Source organism: Staurois parvus, unplaced genomic scaffold (genome assembly GCF_062004578.1).
Source record: "Staurois parvus isolate SC_StPar_1 unplaced genomic scaffold, SC_StPar_1.0 ptg000173l, whole genome shotgun sequence".
NCBI lineage: Eukaryota > Metazoa > Chordata > Amphibia > Anura > Ranidae > Staurois > Staurois parvus.
In genome coordinates, this window is record NW_028317969.1 from 5,440,374 (window position 1) to 5,456,680 (window position 16,307).

At 45.6% G+C, this 16,307-nt stretch overlaps 1 protein-coding gene across 1 annotated transcript in view; it reads right to left on the reverse strand.

Annotated features, from left to right (window-relative positions):
* DDIAS (DNA damage induced apoptosis suppressor) overlaps positions 1 to 12,673 on the reverse strand; it is a 54,701-nt gene extending 42,028 nt beyond the window's left edge. Inside the window, exons 1-2 of the mRNA XM_089676776.1 lie at positions 12,636 to 12,673; positions 696 to 755 (exon numbers count right to left, since the gene is read on the reverse strand). The gene's annotated coding sequence lies outside the window, so the exon portion shown is untranslated. The remainder of the gene's footprint in view (positions 1 to 695; positions 756 to 12,635) is intronic.
* Positions 12,674 to 16,307: the final 3,634 nt, after the last annotated feature.

Sequence of the window (16,307 nt, forward strand, 5' to 3'; positions counted from 1 at the left end):
CAGAAAGGGGTTAACATGAGGGGCGATCGAAGGGTTAACTGTGTGCAGGGAGTGTTTTACTAGGGGGCTGTGTCAGTGTGCTTCACCACTGTAAGCACACTGCTTTGGATGGCTGTGCTGTGCACAGCCATCAAAAGCAGTGTGCCCAAGCTGACAGGGAGGAGAACTGTTAGTAAACAAAACAGTTCTCCCAGTCAAAGATCATCGGAAATCACTGGGCACCGGTGAGTAATCACCAGCCGGGACCCGGTGATGGACAGATGTGGCCACGAATGGCGGCGCGGGTAGAGCATGCTCCCCCTACCCGGAAATGCAAAATCACGTATATATACCTGATTTTAACCACCTCTGCCGCCCTGTAGTGGTATATCTGCTATAGGGCAGACGGGAAGCAGTTAATATTTTTAGGCAAGTAGCTAAATACACAGTATAATAAAGGAAAGATGGTCCGCACAGTCACATGGGTCATTCAAGCCCCTTCCTGTATACACAGTATAATAAAGGAACGATGGTCCGCACAGTCACATGGGTCATTCAAGCCCCTTCCTGTATACACAGTATAATAAAGGAAAGATGGTCCGCACAGTCACATGGGTCATTCAAGCCCTTTCCTGTGAGCCCAGGGAAAAAGGCTGCCCAGTCTGCACTCACAGGAGAAAGCTGCAGTCGTTACGTGAATTTTAGGGTCCACCTACCACAAGAGGAAGAGTAGAGTGAAGAGGACCTGTGACGTCACACAACCAGACTGCAGGAACCTGTAAAAAAGGGTATGTATTGTTATTTATTATTTTTATGTGTAGGTGTGCCTCATTGGATGTGGGAACCTGAGTCCAGAGTTTTAGAGCAGCAGCCAGCACTATCACACTGGATCTAAAGGGTGCCTTATAGAAAATCTGTACTGAAATGCAAAGACTGTTCCCTACTTCAGGGAATGCTAGTTGTCTGACTCTGAGTTCAATAACCTGGGACACTGACCCGAAACAAGTATACAGAGCAGAAAAGTCAGAACTAATCTGCATAACTGTCCTGAGTCAGTGACATAGAATCTTCTGTCATTTTATTACACCAACATGCCAGCCAGGGAACTGGTATTTTCTAGAAGGGTAGGTTACAAATGGAAGCATCTGTTCTATTCTTCTACTTCTTCATACAGGTTTCATTTGAGGTACAAGCCTATTGTTCCTAGTCCCCTATAGCTAACCTTAACCCCCCCTCCACTGTACAAGAAAGTGGCAACAACCCCAATCTATAACTGGCCCATGCATCAAGGTGCACATAGAAGGGCAACACACAGCAAAAAAAAAAAAAAGATTTCCCAGCACACTTACCGACCAGTCTGCAAAACAACTGAATTAGCCTTGTCCAACAGTTTGTGCTAAAAACAGGGTTTTGTTTGCAAACATTTGCCAATATATGTGTAAGCCACAGTGCCCATGCCAAGGGACCTCTGTATATACTGCGGTCCTAATTCTAAATGTTCAGAGCCTCCATAGTAGGAGCACATACAGTTGTGGTCAAAATAACAGCACTCAGACATCACTAACCGGATCAATCACTGTTTTTGGTAGAAATGATATTTCTACATGGCAAATAATTTACTAGTAGGTGTAGTAGAGTAATAGAAATCCAACAGACCCAACAGTCATGACATGCATGCTGCTGATTCTGTGTCATTGGATCACTAATTGAAAGGGGCATGTTCAAAATAATAGCAGTGTGGAGTTCTATTAGTGAGGTCATTCATTCTTTGAAAAACAGGTGGCAATTATTGCCCTTATTTAAGGAAGGAAGGCAGCAAATGTTGTACATGCTGGTTACAGTGCATTTCTCTCTGAAATTCTGAGGAAAATGGGTCGTTCCAGACATTGTTCAGAAGAACAGCGTACCTTGATTAAAAAGTTGATTGGAGAGGGGAAAACATATAAACAAGTGCAGAAAATGATAGGCTGCTCAGCTAAAATGATCGCAAATGCTTTAAAATGGCAACCAAAACCTGGAAGAAAGTGAAAAACTACCATTGGAATGGATAGAAGAATAGCCACAATGGCAAGGACTCAGCCAACAATCAGCTCCAGGAAGATGAAAGAAGGTGTAAAGTTCCCTGTGAGTACTGTTACAATTAGAAGACGCCGATGTGAAGCCAAGCTATCTGCAAGAAGCCCCCGCAAAGTCCCACTGTTGGAAAAAAGACATGTGCTGAAGAGGATACAATTTGCCAAAGAGCACATTGACTGGCCTAAAGAGAAATGGCGCAACATTTTGTGGACTGATGAAAGTAAGATTGTTCTTTTTGGGTCTAGTGGCCGGAGACAGTTTGTCAGACGACCCCCAAACACTGAATTCAAGCCACAGTACACTGTGAAGACAGTGAAGCATGGTGGTGCAAGCATCATGATATGGGGATGTTTCTCATACTACGGTGTTGGGCCTATTTATCGCATACCAGGGATCATGGATCAGTTTGAATACATCAGAATACTTGAAGAGGTCATACTGCCTTATGCTGAAGAGGAAATGCCCTTGAAATGGGTGTTCCAACAAGACAACGACCCCAAACACACCAGTAAACGGGCAACATCTTGGTTCCAGACCAACAAGATGGACGTTATGGAGTGGCCAGCCCAATCCCCGGATCTTAATCCAATGGAAAACTTGTGGGGTGACATCAAAAATGCAGTTTCTGAGGCAAAACCAAGAAATAGAGAAGAACTGTGGAATGTCGTCCAATCATCCTGGGCTGGAATACCTGATCACAGGTGCCAGAGGTTGGGTGACTCCATGCAACACAGATGTACAGCAGTTCTCAGAAACAGTGCGACTACAACCAAATATTCATTAAGTGATTCAAAGGAAAGCAAAATCTTCAAACATTTTTCAGTTTATATAGTGAATGTTTGAGTTTGTAAAGAAGAATACAAACACTGCGATTTTTTTGAACAGTCTAATATTCACTTTTCTTCATTTTTTTTAGAGGAACAACACACATGATATATTTTTCTTCATGTTTTGATTTGGAATAGAATGTGTCGTGTTCCCAATGCATTTGTGTGGATGGAAATAAAAGCTATTAGAAGGATTTTGAGCTTTATTCACTTTTTTCAACACACTGCTATTATTTTGAACACAACTGTATAAGAATGGATAGATTAGGGGCAGGTGTGCCAGGAGGTTACCAGCAAGAGTACAATGGCAGCGAAGGCATCCCGTGTGTCCCAGCACCTGATTTGTCTATCTTTCTGATCACCTTGCTGCATAGGCCAGTTATAGGTTGGGGTGGTTGCCACTTTCTTGTACAGTTGGACGAATTGGGTGCAGAGAAACATGGGATGCCCTCGCTGCCACTGTACTCTTGCTGGGTGTCACGCGAGTCCCTATGCCTTTAAGGAGGAGTGGGCAACATCCAGGCACACCTGTCCCTAAACTATCCATTCTTATATGTGCCCCTACTATGGAGGCTCTGGAAATCTAAAATTAGGACCACAGTATATACAGAGGTACAGCCGATAACCATCAAGTGTTAATGGAGACATCTACACTGATAATTGGGACACTGATTATCAGTGCAGCCCCAAAAGTGCTCATCTGTCAGTGTCCACCATTGCCGCCTATCAGTGCCTCCTCATTAATGCCCACCAGTGGCGCCTCATCAGTGCAGCCTATCAGTGTTCATCAGTGCTGCTTCATCAACGCACATCAGCGAAAGAAAAAAATTACCTGTTTGCAAAATTTTAAAATAGAAACTAAGAAAAATATTATTTTTCCCAAACTTTTCGGTATTTTTTAATTTGTTTAGCAAAAAATAAAAACCCAGTGGTGATTAAATACCACCAAAAGAAAGTTCTATTTGTGTGAAACAAATAAAAATCTCATATGGGTTGCATGACTGCGCAATTGTCATTCAAAGTATGACAGCACTGAAAGCTGAAAATTGGCCTGGGAAGGAAGGGGGTGAAAGTGCCCAGTAGGCAAGTGGTTAAAGGGGGGGGGGGGGGCAGAAAAAAACATGGCTCAGCTGATTATTTTTACCTCTAAGCTAACGTACTGCAGCGCTTGTTACAATTATTAGTTTCAAATGCCACCCCAATGCACTAAGGCAGTGGTCGGCAAGCCGCGGCTCGCGAGCCACATGCGGCTCTTTACACGCTTTAATGCGGCTCTTGTGTGCCTGGCGCCCGCTCCCCTCCCTCCTCTCGGGCGGCAGGGACTCTGCAGCGTGATCCAAAAAAAAAACAGCCAGGGCAGCGCGCTCAAATGCAATGATTGGCCAGTCTCGCTGCCACTCATATCCTGATAGCCAGTGATTGGCTGTCAGGATGTGTGTAGGCGGGGCAGCGTGACGAACGTGAGAGGAGCTAGGCTCCTCTCACAGTCTGCCCTGAAGACCGGAAACGGCGCGGGAACACGCACGGAGCAAAGGTAAGTGAATTGACACAGGGGGGACTTGGCTTACTACTTGCTACTTACTTACTACTACTATATGAGGGATGAATTAATATGGGGGATGAATTACTATAGGGGGGATGAATTACTATATGGGGGATGAATTACTATGGGGGATGAATTACTATATGGGGGATGAATTACTATGGGGGATGAATTACTATATGGGGGATGAATTACTATAGGGGGGATGAATTACTATAGGGGGGATGAATTACTATATGGGGGATGAATTACTATGGGGGATGAATTACTATGGGGGATGAATTACTATATGGGGGATGAATTACTATATGGGGGATGAATTACTATGGGGGATGAATTACTACAGTTGCAAGAAAAAGTATGTGAACCCCTTGGGATTACGTGGAGTTTTGCATGAATTGGGCATAAAATGTGCTCTAAACGTCACCTAAGTCACAACAATAGAAGAACACAGTCTGCTGAACATAATACTACACAAACATTAGATGTTGCCATGGTTTAATTGCACATAACATGTAAACATTCACAGTGCAGGGAGGAAAAAGTATGTGAGGCCCTAGCTTAATGACTTCTCCCAGAGCTAATTGGAGCCAGGAGTGAGCCAACCTTGACTCCAATCAGTGTGATGATATTGGATGTGTTGCTGACAGCTGTCGTGCCCTTAAAAAACACACACCTGTTTTGGGTTTACTGGTTTCAAGAAGCATTGTCTGATGTGAACCATGCCACGCAGAAAAGAGCTCTCAGAAGACCTACGATCAAGAATTGTTGACTTGCATGAAGCTGGAAAGGGTTACAAAAGTATCTCCAAAAGCCTTGATGTTCATGTGTCCATTGTAAAACAGACTGTCTACAAATGGAGAAAGTTTAGCACTGTTGCTACTCTCCCTGGGCATGGTCGTCCTGTAAAAATGACTGCAAGAGCACAGCGCAGAATGCTGCATGAGGTAAAGAAGAATCCCAGAGTGTCAGCTAAAGACCTACAGAAATCTCTGGCACATGCTAACATTTTTGTTGACACATCTACAATAAGGAAAACATTAAACAAGAATGGAGTACATGGGAGGACACCACGGAGGAAGCCATTGCTGTCCAAAAAGAATATTGCAGCACGTTTGAAGTTTGCAAAAGAGCACCTGGATGTTCCACAGCACTACTGGCAAAATATACTGTGGACAGATGAAACCAAGATTGAGTTGTTTGGGAAGAACACACAACACTATGTGTGGAGAAAAAAAGACACAGCACACCAACATCAAAACCTCATCCCCACTGTAAAACATGGCGGAGGGAGCATCATGGTTTGGGGCTGCTTTGCTGCCTCAGGGCCTGGACGTATTGTTGTCATTGACGGGAAAATGAATTCCAGAGTTTATCAAGACATTTTGCAGGAAAACGTACGACCATCTGTCCGCCAACTGAAGCTCCGCAGAGGATGGGTGATGCAACAGGACAATGACCCAAAGCATACAAGTAATTCAACAAAACAATGGCGGCAACAGCACAGAATATGCCTTCTGGAGTGGCCCAGTCAGAGTCCTGACCTCAACCCGATTGAAATGCTGTGGCATGACCTTAAGAGAGCGATTCACATTAGACATCCCAAGAATATTACTACACTGAAACAGTTTTGTGAAGAGGAGTGGTCCAAAATTACTCCAAATCGTTGTGCAGGTCTGATCTGCAACTACAGGAAATGTTTGGTTGAGGTTATTGCTGCCAAAGGAGGGTCAACCAGTTATTAAGTCCAAAGGTTCACATACTTTTTCCTCCCTGCACTGTGAATGTTTACATGTTATGTGCAATTAAACCATGGCAACATCTAATGTTTGTGTAGTATTATGTTCAGCAGACTGTGTTCTTCTATTGTTGTGGCTTAGATGACGTTCAGAGCACATTTTATGCCCAATTCATGCAAAACTCCACGTAATCCCAAGGGGTTCACATACTTTTTCTTGCAACTGTATATGGGGGATGAATTACTATAGGGGGGATGAATTACTATATGGGGGATGAATTACTATAGGGGGGATGAATTACTATATGGGGGATGAATTACTATGGGGGATAAATTACTATATGGGGGATGAATTACTATATGGGGGATGAATTACTATAGGGGGGATGAATTACTATAGGGGGGACGAATTACTATATGGGGGATGAATTACTATATGGGGGATGAATTACTATGGGGGATGAATTACTATATGGGGGATGAATTACTATAGGGGGGATGAATTACTATATGGGGGATGAATTACTATGGGGGATGAATTACTATATGGGGGATTAATTACTATAGGGGGGATGAATTAATATGGGGGATGAATTACTATGGGGGATGAATTACTATGGGGGATGAATTACTATAGGGGGGATGAATTACTATAGGGGGGATGAATTACTATGGGGGATGAATTACTATATGGGGGATGAATTACTATATGGGGGATTAATTACTATATGGGGGATGAATTACTATATGGGGGATGAATTACTATGGGGGGTGAATTACTATATGGGGGATGAATTACTATGGGGGATGAATTACTATGGGGGATGAATTACTATGGGGGATGAATTACTATATGGGGGATGAATTACTATATGGGGGATGAATTACTATATGGGGGATGAATTACTATGGGGGATGAATTACTATATGGGGGATGAATTACTATATGGGGGATGAATTACTATATGGGGGATGAATTACTATGGGGGATGAATTACTATATGGGGGATGAATTACTATATGGGGGATGAATTACTATATGGGGGATTAATTACTGTATGGGGGATGAATTACTATGGGGGATGAATTACTATATGGGGGATGAATTACTATATGGGGGATGAATTACTATATGGGGGATTAATTACTGTATGGGGGATGAATTACTATGAGGGATGAATTACTATATGGGGGATGAATTACTATAAAAACTTATTGAAACTAAAAACAGTGTACCATCCTATGTATTTTCAGTTTTAAAAATGTGGCTCTCAAAATAAATTTCAATCGTGGTTTTGGCGAGATTTGGCTCAGCTGAAAAAAAAGGTTGCCCACCACTGCACTAAGGCAACACCGCTCCAAAGCAGCACCACAGCACACAGTATTGCACTACATTGCTGCATGTCCCTCTTTATCAGACTTTTAGATTTGGTTGCAATTATGAGCAATATGAGATTGTGTTAAATAAATAGATACCGAACATTACCCTGAAGAAGTCACGTGATCACCGTGACGTAACGCGTTGGTACGCCGTGTCAGGACTTCCGCTGCGCGGTGACGCCACTTCCGGCGTGGGCGCCATATTGGGACACCAGGAAATCATGCAGTACACCCATTACATGAGGTGAAAGGCTGATTTGAATTCATCTAAATGTGAGTGGGCATTCTCTGGCATTTTTTACTTTAATGAAGCTGATTTACACTATGGAGGATCTTTTTTGTTTATATTTTGATCCTCTGATGTGAGCGGCATTGGAAGATTATCCAGTGGTTGGAGGGAGTTCAGGAGGAATACTGACACTACTGATGTTATCCAGTGCGGTCATCTTTCACATGACACGGTAGTTCCTGTGAGGAATGTGGTTGATCCATTAAGTGATCTGGCCCGTGTGGTCACTGTAAGGCGGTGAGGGGCCACTTAAGGATTTTTCACGATTGCTGGTACGAGTTTCACTTTCACGATTTGCTGTTTATTCGTGTTCACAAGAGTTTGTCAGAATGGACTTTTTTTATGGACTGACCTTATATATCACATATTGTTCGTTTGCTGTGATTAAGTGGTTTGCTACACACATCACTTTGTACTTGTTTCCCCATTAGGGGTTGCACTTTATAATTATATTTAAATGTTTATTATGTTCTCTTAAATATAGGGGGTCACTTTTATTCACTGACATTTACTCACTGATATCACATTTGTATTTGATCCCCCAGTTGGGGATAGGGGGGTTGTCGCTTGTGTATTCTCTTCACAGGTTTTTTTCACTTGTTTGTGTATCACGAGTGATTTATTTATTCATTCATTTATTTAGTATGTTTGTGTTATGCACAGATATGTATTTATTAGCGCTACACCATTTAGTTATTTATTTTTGAGATACCGAACATGCCAACTTAAAAGTCCATGCTTCTGCAACACTACGGTACCCAAAATTGTCCATTGGTGACACTTTAAAAACCCCTACAGGTCATCAGCTTAGAACTGAAGAAGAAATAAAGACAATTTTTTTTTCATTTTGAACAGAGTAAGGGAGGATTATAACCCGTCAGTTTTTTTTATATCTGTGTCCCATTGGGGAGATTTCCCTTCACTTCCTGTCCCACAGCCAAACCAGGAAGTGAAAGAAAATCCTTCCAAAGTGAGGGAATCCCAGGGTGTCACCAGAACTAGTGCACCCATTGGAAAATTTCCCCTCTGTTCCTGTTTTGGTGACAACACAAAATTTGGGATATTCTTTCACTTTGGCTATCAGTGTAAACGATAAATAGGACAAATAGAGAGGGTGACAGACACACAGCAATAAAAACCTGACAGGGGTTCTAATCCCTCGGCACTATCTAGAATTAAATATTTAGAAAAAAAAAAGTTTTTCCTTCAGTAATACTTTAGCCATGAATGACGGCTCTAGATGTACAGTATTGCCAACATTCGCACAGACACCTTATCTGTGTGGCGCAATCTCCATTTACATACATGTGTGTTTGCACTCAGGGTGCCGGCAATCTTTTCCTTTATTATTCTTATTTGGGTTTTTTTAACCCCTTCCCACCACCCATTTAAATAGTTTGGAACGCTCAGATGGCTGGAAGAATTGGCGATCATATGATCACTGTCACAGTGGTCAAATGATTGGAAGCCGGTCCCTCCAGCTACCAATCCGTATCCTGGACAGAAAACTGTCTGCTACATCTCATTCTTTGTGTTGATGCAGTGAACATGATCTTAATACATGAACAATGGCTGCCCGGCAATGTATATGTGTTGGGTTGTCACAAACGGGTTCATTTTATTTCAGATTTTTCCCCCTCTTTTTTTTTTTTAACTTCATTGCTATCACAAGAGAGCTAACATGTATTTATATAGTTTACATAGTTAGTCTGGCTGAAAAAGACAAGAATCCATCCAGTTCAACCATTAAAAAAAAAAAAAAAAAAATTGTAATCCTACACCCACAGTTGATCCAGAGGAAGGCAAAAAAAAAAAAAACCAGCAAAACATGATCCAATTTGCTCCTGCAGGGGGAAAAGAATTTCTTCCTGATCCCCCGAGAGGCAATCGGATATTCCCTGGATCTACTTTACCTATAAATGTTATATCCAGTTATATTCTGTGTATCTAAGAAAGAATCCAGGACTTTTTTTGAAGCAATCCACTGAGCTGGCCAGAACCAACTCTTGAGGGAGTCTATTCCACATTTTCACAGCTCTCACTGTGAAGAAACCTTTTTGTGTTTGGAGATTACATTTCTTTTCCTCCAGATGTAAAGAGTGCCCCCTTGTCCTCTGTGATGACCTCAGTGTGAATAACTCTACACCGAGTGCACTATATGAATTGGTGCCTAAAGCTGAACTGCATATTCCAGATGAGGTCTTACTAATGATTTGTACCGGGGTAATATGATATCTCTCTCTCTGGAGTCTATACCTCTTTTAATACAAGAGAGCATTTTGCTCGCTTTAGAAACCGCAGCTTGGCATTGCATGCCATTATTAAGGTGGTGATCTACTTGTGATGTGGTACTATGGGCAGATGACAGGTCCTCTTTATGGAGTTATCAGGGGTCCCCATTATCTTCCCTGCCTTCCAATGCAACTAATCAAGCACAGATCATGCTTGATTAGCTGCTTCTCCTGGTTATAGTAGCTGCCCAGCGACGCATATGTGCAATACCTTTATTGCTATCACAAGAGAGCTAACACGTGCTAGCATGGACAGGTGACAGGTCATCTTTATGGAGTCATCAGGGGTCTAATAGACCCCCATTATCTCCCCTGCCCTTCAATGAAGGTAATCAAGCACAGATCATGCTTGATTAGCTGCTTCTCCTGGTTATAGTAGCTGCACATAAACAATAGCTGCCCAGCAACGCATATGTGGAATAACTTGATTGCTATCACAAGAGTTCACTATATGAATTGGTGCCTAAAACTGAACTGCATGTTCCAGATGAGGTCTTACTAATGATTTGTATCGGGGTAATATGATATCTCTCTCTGGAGTCTATACCTCTGTTAATACAAGAGAGGATTTTGCTCACTTTAGAAACCGCAGCTTGGCATTGCATGTCATTATTAAGCTTGTGATCTACTTGCGATGTGGTACTATGGACAGGTGACAGATCCTCTTTATGGAGTTATCAGGGGGCTACTAGACCCCCATTATCTCCCCTACCTTCCAATGCAACTAATCAAGCACAGATCATGCTTGATTAGCTGCTTCTCCTGGTTATAGTAGTTGCCCAGCGATGCATATGTGCAATTCATTTATTGCTATCACAAGAGAGCTAACATGTGGTAGCATGGACAGGTGACAGGTCATCTTTATGGAGTCATCAGGGGTCTAATTGACCCCCATTGTCTCCCTTGCCCTTCAATGAAGATAATCAAGCACAGATCATGCTTGATTAGCTGCTTCTCCTGGTTATAGTAGCTGCACATAAACAACAGCTGCCCAGCAACGCATATGTGGAAGAACTTGATTGCTATCACAAGAGTGCTAACGTGGTAAAATAGACAGGTCCTCTTTATGGAGTCATCTGGGGTCTATTGGACCCCCATTATCTCCCCTGCCTGCCAGGGCAGCTAAACTTGATTAGCTGCTTCTGCCGACTACAGTAGGCATGGAACAACAGCTGTGAACCTAGAAGTGACAAAATCCTCACCACTTCTGGGTTCATTAGAGGAGTCCCATTCCCTGATCCCTTCCCGCTCGGCATCCTGAGGTCATTTACTGGAAGGACAAGAAGAGCCCCGGGAACCACCCTTGGTGGCACCAGCGATCCAGTGTACTGTAAAAGCGACTGGGCGGCTCTACAGCCGAGAGCTTGTTTTAACCCCTTGGCTACCAGGACCTTGTAAGACAAGGGGGTCCCACTTTGATCTCTGCGATGTGTTAATCTGTTTTGCTTTCTAAAAGGTACTCCAACGCACCAAGACATTGCACACGCACTACATCGCACCACATGGTAATGTATGGCCCTCCTGAGCCGTCTGTCAACACCGACAGCCAATCACAGGAGGTGGAGGCATTTCCCGCCATGCAGTCGCACATATACAAGAAGAGCGTATACTCGTGGCTGTGGAGAGCTTGTGATTGGTGGGCCACAGTGATAGCTTCCCTCTGAGATCCCAACACAGCTGAGATCATCACTGATCACCATGCATTGGGAATGCACTCATAAACGCACCTCAGCTCATCCGGTGTGAATGCGCCATGGAAAAATACGGCACGCACTGCTTTTTTTGTCAGCGCAGTGCGTTCAAATGCAAGGCAAATAAAAAACAATAAAAAAAGTAACGCCAAATCATTACAAAATTTCCTTATGGTGTGAAGGAACCACCTTTTTCTCAATCGAACGTGTGTTAGAGCAACTTTGTAACGTAAATACGCTGAAACAAAACAAAAAAAAAAAGATTCCAAAGAACACAGCGCAAAACGCACAGCAAACGCACAGACTGTGGTATAAATGAGCCCTTAAATGCTGTAGGCTGCCCTACTCCCAAAACATGGCCACACAGGGGTTTACCCCGGCCTTCTGTTCTTCCCCTCCTCCGCTGGTTGCACAGACACCTTCCCTCCGCTCCACAGGAAACAGCCTGTACTTCCGGGTATGGGAGAGCATGTGATCTCACCGGGCCAATCATACAATCAGAGTTGTTAGCTCTGTGTAGTGGCTGGGGCAGGCAACCTGAGAGCAACAGGACTACAAGTTCCATCATGCCTCTGCAAGTCATAGCTGTAACTGTCAGTTTTGTAATGTTGCAATGCCTCATGGGAAATGTAGTTCCACAACAGCTAGAGAGCCACAGGTTGCCTACCCCTGGACTGGGGGAGGTGCAGCTTCCACAGGGTAGGTTGGTTTGTTCTACTGGGAAGGAGGTAGTAGATGTGCTCCATTGCTGGACATGTGTGTACTATAGAACTCTCAGGCTCACCTTCGTTACAATTCATTTCTGAATGTAAACAACTCACCTTCCAGCACACTCAGCTCTCTTCCTGGTTTAAATGCGGCGCCCCCCGAGTGACGTCATCGGCTTGCCTTCTCCACCAATAGCAGCTCTTCTCGCTCTTCCAGCCGAGATTCCAAAGAGAATCGCTATTGGATCGTTGCCCGTACACTAGAGGCCGCCCTGCTTCTTTGTGTAGTGTCTCCTCTCCGCGCCATCGTCTTGAGGCCTCCACTTCAGTATAAGAGATTTGTCTACCGCAAAATGGCCGCCTCTGCAGGCAGTCTACATGCCCAGATACTACACCCTGTGTGCAGGCTGTGATTTGTAGGATGTGATTGTAGTAGGCTGGGGTGGAGGAGCTTTGTAGTCTAAAGCAGACCATACATGGGTCAAATTCTGATCAATTGTTCGATTGAAAATTAAACACATCGTTCGTTCTGTAAATTATTGCCACCAATGATTTCGAAAATTGGTTGTTTTTCACTAATTTTCCTGCATGTCTGATAAACAAAATGGGGAGGAACCACAAAAATTGTCCGGTGCCATTGCCCCACTAACAGAGCGAAAATCGTCCGGTGCCAGTGCCCCACTAACAGAGCGAAAATTGTCCAGTGCCATTGCCCCACTAACAGAGCGAAAATCGTCCGGTGCCAGTGCCCCACTAACAGCAAAAATCGTCCGGTGCCAGTGCCCCACTAACAGCAAAAATCGTCCGGTTCCAGTGCCCCACTAACAGCAAAAATCGTCCGGTTCCAGTGCCCCACTAACAGCAAAAATCGTCCGGTTCCAGTGCCCCACTAACAGCAAAAATCGTCCGGTGCCAGTGCCCCACTAACAGAGCGAAAATCGTCCGGTTCCATTGCCCCACAAACAGAGCGAAAATCGTCCGGTGCCAGTGCCCCACAAACAGAGCGAAAATCGTCCGGTTCCATTGCCCCACTAACAGAGCAAAAATCGTCCGGTTCCATTGCCCCACTAACAGAGCGAAAATCGTCCGGTGCCAGTGCCCCACAAACAGAGCGAAAATCGTCCGGTTCCATTGCCCCACAAACAGAGCGAAAATCGTCCGGTTCCATTGCCCCACTAACAGAGCGAAAATCGTCCGGTTCCATTGCCCCACTAACAGAGCCAAAATCGCCCGGTGCCAGTGCCCCACTAACAGAGCGAAAATCGTCCGGTTCCATTGCCCCACTAACAGAGCCAAAATCGTCCGCTGCCATTGCCCCACTAACAGCGAAAATCGTCCGGTGCCAGTGCCCCACTAACAGAGCGAAAATCGTCCGGTTCCATTGCCCCACAAACAGAGCGAAAATCGTCCGGTGCCAGTGCCCCACAAACAGAGCGAAAATCGTCCGGTTCCATTGCCCCACTAACAGAGCGAAAATCGTCCGGTTCCATTGCCCCACTAACAGAGCGAAAATCGTCCGGTGCCAGTGCCCCACAAACAGAGCGAAAATCGTCCGGTTCCATTGCCCCACAAACAGAGCGAAAATCGTCCGGTTCCATTGCCCCACTAACAGAGCGAAAATCGTCCGGTTCCATTGCCCCACTAACAGAGCCAAAATCGCCCAGTGCCAGTGCCCCACTAACAGAGCGAAAATCGTCCGGTTCCATTGCCCCACTAACAGAGCCAAAATCGCCCGGTGCCAGTGCCCCACTAACAGAGCGAAAATTGTCCAGTGCCATTGCCCCACTAACAGAGCGAAAATCGTCCGGTGCCAGTGCCCCACTAACAGCAAAAATCGTCCGGTGCCAGTGCCCCACTAACAGCAAAAATCGTCCGGTTCCAGTGCCCCACTAACAGCAAAAATCGTCCGGTTCCAGTGCCCCACTAACAGCAAAAATCGTCCGGTTCCAGTGCCCCACTAACAGCAAAAATCGTCCGGTGCCAGTGCCCCACTAACAGAGCGAAAATCGTCCGGTTCCATTGCCCCACAAACAGAGCGAAAATCGTCCGGTGCCAGTGCCCCACAAACAGAGCGAAAATCGTCCGGTTCCATTGCCCCACTAACAGAGCAAAAATCGTCCGGTTCCATTGCCCCACTAACAGAGCGAAAATCGTCCGGTGCCAGTGCCCCACAAACAGAGCGAAAATCGTCCGGTTCCATTGCCCCACAAACAGAGCGAAAATCGTCCGGTTCCATTGCCCCACTAACAGAGCGAAAATCGTCCGGTTCCATTGCCCCACTAACAGAGCCAAAATCGCCCGGTGCCAGTGCCCCACTAACAGAGCGAAAATCGTCCGGTTCCATTGCCCCACTAACAGAGCCAAAATCGTCCGCTGCCATTGCCCCACTAACAGCGAAAATCGTCCGGTGCCAGTGCCCCACTAACAGAGCGAAAATCGTCCGGTTCCATTGCCCCACAAACAGAGCGAAAATCGTCCGGTGCCAGTGCCCCACAAACAGAGCGAAAATCGTCCGGTTCCATTGCCCCACTAACAGAGCGAAAATCGTCCGGTTCCATTGCCCCACTAACAGAGCGAAAATCGTCCGGTGCCAGTGCCCCACAAACAGAGCGAAAATCGTCCGGTTCCATTGCCCCACAAACAGAGCGAAAATCGTCCGGTTCCATTGCCCCACTAACAGAGCGAAAATCGTCCGGTTCCATTGCCCCACTAACAGAGCCAAAATCGCCCAGTGCCAGTGCCCCACTAACAGAGCGAAAATCGTCCGGTTCCATTGCCCCACTAACAGAGCCAAAATCGCCCGGTGCCAGTGCCCCACTAACAGAGCGAAAATCGTCCGGTTCCATTGCCCCACTAACAGAGCCAAAATCGTCCGCTGCCATTGCCCCACTAACAGCGAAAATCGTCCGGTGCCAGTGCCCCACTAACAGAGCGAAAATCGTCCGGTGCCATTGCCCGACTAACAGAGCGACAATCGTCCGGTGCCAGTGCCCCACTAACAGAGCGAAAATCGTCTGGTGCCAGTGCCCCACAAATAGAGCGACAATCGTTCGGTACCATTGCCCCACTAACAGAGCGAAAATCGTCCGGTTCCATTGCCCCACTAACAGAGCGAAAATCGTCCGGTGCCAGTGCCCCACAAACAGAGCGAAAATCATCCGGTTCCATTGCCCCACAAACAGAGCGAAAATTGTCCGGTTCCATTGCCCCACTAACAGAGCGAAAATCGTCCGGTTCCATTGCCCCACTAACAGAGCCAAAATCGCCCGGTGCCAGTGCCCCACTAACAGAGCGAAAATCGTCCGGTGCCAGTGCCCCACAAACAGAGCGAAAATCGTCCGGTTCCATTGCCCCACTAACAGAACGAAAATCGTCCGCTGCCATTGCCCCACTAACAGCGAAAATCGTCCGGTGCCAGTGCCCCACTAACAGAGCGAAAATCGTCCGGTGCCATTGCCCGACTAACAGAGCGACAATCGTCCGGTGCCAGTGCCCCACTAACAGAGCGAAAATCGTCCGGTGCCATTGCCCGACTAACAGAGCGACAATCGTTCGGTGCCAGTGCCCCACAAATAGAGCGAAAATCGTCCGGTACCATTGCCCCACTAACAGAGCGAAAATCGTCCGGTGCCAGTGCCCCACAAAGAGAGCGAAAATCGTCCGGTTCCATTGCCCCACTAACAGAGCGAAAATCGTCCGGTGCCAGTGCCCCACAAACAGAGCGAAAATCATCCGGTTCCATTGCCCCACAAACAGAGCGAAAATCGTCCGGTTCCATTGCCCCAC